Here is a 5,493-nt window from a genome sequence, read left to right on the forward strand (position 1 = left end):
TTAATGTGTTAGTTCATGTGTCAGCTCTTTATGTCAAGATATGACCCGAAAAGGCACTTCTTCATGAAAATGTAATAAATTTGAGAAAAAGTAATATTTATAAAAATATGATGTATTTTGGTAATAGAAGATGTTGGTGCAACTCCTTGGATGAATTGAAGTCTCCTTCTAGTAAAATCATCAGCTTAATCCAGCTATGAGCTCATTTGGCTACGGATAGCTTTTCACCATTTGACCTTCATGCTCTCCTAAATAATCTTATGTAAGTCTCTATAGTTCTTTGTCCTTTGTTAAGCTCAAACTTAGCTCCCAAGTTGTTATAGACATTGGAACCTAAAAGAAACACAAAATTTAAGTTAAGTATATGAACTAATAAAGTAGTAATCTATATAATATAAAGATGTGGACTATAGGTTATAATAATAATAATTGAAATTCATATGATAATGAATTAAAGATTATTATTATAACAATTGATAAAATGTATATTTACAAATATATCCATATCACAATGAATGATATATGTGATATGTTATATGAGTATAAACATATGGAATACAAATTAGAAATTGAAAAAGGTATAGAAAACTCCCTCGTGAACTTGGTGAAAGGTTGAAAATGCAAGACTACCTTGGTTGCTAATCTGTATCACATCATCCCCTTTCTTTGAAATGATTTGTCCTCAAATTGAAAGGTGGTTTCCCCTAGTTTCCTTTGTGAAAAGATTCCTCTTAAAATTTAGCTCTTTTGAATAAGTGCTTTGAATGTCCATATCCTGAAAAGTAAAGAAATTTCTATAAGTAAGGGGATTATCAATCATACGTACATTAAAATTATACTTCCTATTTATATCCTTTAGATAGTCAAAAATTATGTCATTTAATTCAAGAATCGTGATTCTTTGACCTAACATATCCCTTAAAATTCTAGTAGTCACATTCTTTGGTTCTTCTATAGTCATATACATTAAATAATGAATAGTTGTATCCCTTTCCAACTCAATAGACATTTCCCTTACGCATCCAATGGACACATCCTTTGGTTTTTCATTCCGACCACTGCAAGTCAAAAGAAAAAATATGCATACTCATGGTTAGAAAGTTTTCCTTCAATAGTCCTTCTTATTAAAAGGCATTCTCGAATAAGCACGTAGTTGAATAAGCACTTGTCCTTTGGTCTATTTCTATCACTTATGTTATTGTTTTTCCTTTCTTCAAGGCTTCAACGCTATGTTTCATCTTGGTTTGATCGCATTGAACTTGTTTGGGTTTCAAAGGTGTAAGGATGATTTTCTTACCTTCATGATTGAAAGAATATTGATTTTTGAAGCAAGCATGTATAGTATGTTTGTCATACTTCCATAGCCTTCCAAGAAATAGATGGCTACCATGCATTGGAACTATATCACATAAAACCTCATCCTTTTATATTCTAATTGAGAAACGAACCATCACATGTTTGTTCATGTTGAGTAATCCTCTTTCCCAATGTAACTTGTGTGGTGTTGGATGCTTCAGATTTTTAACCTAAGATTTTCCACCATGATAGTGGTTACCACGTTTGTATCGCTTCCTCCTTCTATAATCATGAAGCAAAATTTATCATTTAGAAGGTACCAGGTGTGAAATATATTTCTCATTGTGCATAATCCTCAACCATTTGAGTTTTTAAACTTCTTTTTACTACCAATAGTTCTCCACCAACTGGATTATCATACACCTCCTCTTCTTCTCTAATGTCTTATTCTTTTGCATCTTCTTCTTCATGTTCAGAATCAATGTCACTGATGTAAGGCTATTCAAGCTTATTCAATAATGGAGAAGTTGGTAGGCTTGTTGTTTCCCGATCTAGGAGAGACACCAAATGCTACACTTTGAATTGATAAGTAATCTGCACAATTAAAAAGAAAGAAATGATTAAATGGAATATGAAATAAGAAATGGAAGGAAGAAATGAAATGATAAGAAAGGAATTGGAAATGAAAGAAATGAAAGTGATAGAATTGCTATCAAAGGTAGGCTACGGAAGTGTTGTAGAAGAATCCTTCAAGAGTTGATGAATTCGACCTCCAAATGATGATGCTTGACGTATGCTTTGTTGATGATTGAAGGATAATTTAAGGATAAAGAAATGGTGAAATGGAATGGTGGTGATAGGCTTGAATGGTGATGGATTATGGTGAAGGAAAGATAGTATCTTAAAAGACTAAGAAGGAACCAATGCTATAAATGAGCAAAGACTCGATTCTTATATGTCGTTATAAGGGATGGTAGCAAGGAATTGAACCCACTAGTTATAGGAACTAGGAACTCTAAGTATCAATGGAATGAATGATGCCAAAAACTTAAGAAATAAGCTTGCTTAATCTATATAGTTCTGAAAAGAACTTAAAGAGAGAATAATCTCACACGGATTTATATTATCAAAGGGTTGTGTTTACAAATGAATGTCATAGTCTATTTATAGGCTTACAAGGGGTTCAGAACAATAGATACAAGGCTTTTTGGCAAAATACATTTCTTAAAATGAAAGTAAATGATGCTTGGATGAGGGGAGATGTCCTTGGCCGAATGGTCTCCTTTTTATTCATCTTGGCACCAACTTTAAAGTAAGATGATGCTTTGGCCGAATAGAGAGAACCCCATTCACTTTGGCATCCATTTCATCCACACGCATGGCATATGGGTGGCTGTTCATGAGGCACTCTCATGGGTGGCATAAGGTGCTTATGGTGTGGCTCCTCCTTGGCATGAAGATAAGCAGCAAGTTAGGCGTGACTTGGCATCCATCTTGCATCTAGGTGGCATGGAATCAATAGGGCATTAACTTATTATGAAAGGTCACATTTGTGTAAGGCAACCTTTCATCATTTGAGATATTTCCCATGTGTTTGAGCTGAAGATGAGATGGCCATAGGTGAAGGACATGTGTATGAATCTTAGGATAGCTCCTAGTGAAAGGGCACTTCTCAAAATGACAACTCTTCGTGAAAAGGTACAAATCCACAAAAATTGACCTAGACCATATTTGAAGTGTTCTATGTGGTGAAGATGATTGTGTAACTCTCCAGCTGAAATGAGTTCTCTAGCTAGCTCAAAAGTCTAGGTCAAGTCAGCTATGAGCTCGGGGGTCAGCTAGCAACTTTGTCCCAAAATGTTCTTGAACTGTCCTGGAGTTTTCCTAGTCAAGTTTCCATAGCTCTTGGACTCTAGTACTAGCTTTTAGTCAGCTCCCATCATATGACCAAACATGTACCCATAAAAGAAAGCATATTATAAGCTAAGTAATATAAGATATAATCATATAAATATGTGGTTCATAATACTAACTTCATAAATTAAAAAATATCATCATAATAGCTATAAATGTAATGTATGTAAAATATGATCATAACTATGGTATAAAGAAAGAATAAGTTAAAGAAAATCCCCCTTTGATTATTGTGAAAGGTTGGAGATGCAAGTCAATTTATGTTGCTAATTTGGATCACATCATCCCCCTTCTTTAAAGCGATTTATCCTCAAATAGAAAAGTTATTTCTTTTTAATGTTCATCCATAAGTGGGGATCCCTTCAATAGGCACTTGCGTGAGATATGCCCATGCAATTTTTTTTTGAACGTTTACGTCCCTTGATATCCCAAAAGTGGAGTCTCCTAATTCTCCAATAGGTGTGATCATTGAGTACCCATAGGTCACGTCCATTGGTCCTCCTAAGGACACGTCTTTTGAATGAAAAATTATGTCCTTTTGCTGCTCAATAGACACATCTTATGGCTTCCCAAAGATCATGTCTCCCAAAGATCATGTCTCCCAAACCTTCATTTTGACAAATGGTACCTCTTGGTACATCCTGCAAGTTAAAGAAAAAAACTGCATGTTCAAAGTTAGAATAATCATCTTCACCCTTGTATTCTGTTAGTAGGCATTCTCGTATCAAGCACTTTGAAGAATAAGCACTGGTTTTCGGATCAGTTTCCTCCGTGCTTGTTATTGCCTTTCCTTTCCTCATATCCTCAACACTTTGCTTCATTTTGATTTGATCATTCTGAACTTGTTTTGGCGTTAAACGAGTAAGGACAATCTTCTTCCCTCTATGGTTGAACGACTATTGATTGGTAAAACAATCGTGAATAGTCCTCTTGTCATATTGCTATGGTCTTCCAAGGAGTAGATGGCTAGCGTGCATAGGGACAACATCACACATCACCTCGTCCTTGTATTTTCCAATTAAAAAAGGAACTATCACCTGCTTGCTAACATTGAGTTCCCCTCGTTCATTGAGCCATTGTAGCTTATAGGGATTCGTATGCTTCATTGTTTTCAAGCCAAGGTTTCCACTATTATTGTATTGGCCACGTTAGTAAAGCTTCCACCATCTATAATAACAAAACATACATTTTCATTCACATGGCATTGGGTATGGAAAATGTTTTCTCGGTGTGCATTATATTCCGTGATTTGAAGATTCAAACTTCTTTTAATTACCAAGGCTTATTCTCTATCCACGGGATCTGCAAGAGTTATTTCTTCATTCATTTCAGTGGATGTCTCTTATTCTTATTCTTCAGATTCAGTTTCTATTTCATCATTTTCAAGTAAGAGCATGGTGTTTTGATTAGGACATTGTGTAGATATGAGGCCTCTTCCAAGACATTTAAAGCACTTAATATCTCTTGAACGTTCAGTGGTTTGCTTTCCTCTGTTGGGGTCTTTATTTACTTGCTTAGTCTTTGAAGATTCGACTTATTCTTTGACAAGAGGAGGAGTAGGCTTCTTTATGTTGTTTGGACTCCTTTTTGATGGTGTGGACCTAATATTGCGAGATGTATGTCTCATCTTTAGTTGCCTTTCAATCTTCATTTCCGTTTGCACCATTTCATCTATTTCAATGCAATGGTACAACTCCAAGGTGATGGCAATTTAAGGATTAAGTCCAGCAAGGAATCTAGCCATAGTTGCACACGATCCTCCTCAATGTTGACTCGGATCAGTCTTTCCTTGGAATTGAGGAATTTTGATATTGATATTGCTCATATTGTCATCAACGATAGCACATCTAGGGCCTTGGAATGCTTCTTGTTCTCCATCGTCAAAATTTTCTTGAACATCTTCTTTTGGAGGGGGTTGTTGTTGTTATCTCCTAGGGACTCCATTTTTCTGGGCTGGTGGTAGATCCTAACGTTGATCTATCTTTTCATGAAGAGCATCGAACTCTTCACAAAACATTCGCATCATTTCAATAATGATTGCTTGCATTTGTAAGTTTGGTGTTCCTGTATTTTTTTTGGGGCTTTGAGACATGGTTAGTGCAATAAAAATAAATTAAAACCTTACCAGAACACTCACAAAAGCCTCACTTGATCACTCCAAAAATATTTCAGATTGCACTCCACTCACACTCGTGTTTGCACTTAGGTATATAGACTTGGCTTTTTAGACCCCCCTTCTGATCTCACGCTCTCATTTTCCTTTTACCACTCAATTCTCTGTTA

The sequence above is a fragment of the Hibiscus syriacus genome, unplaced genomic scaffold (assembly GCF_006381635.1).
Source record: "Hibiscus syriacus cultivar Baekdansim isolate YM2019G1 unplaced genomic scaffold, ASM638163v2 tig00003126_pilon, whole genome shotgun sequence".
NCBI classification, from domain to species: Eukaryota; Viridiplantae; Streptophyta; class Magnoliopsida; order Malvales; family Malvaceae; genus Hibiscus; species Hibiscus syriacus.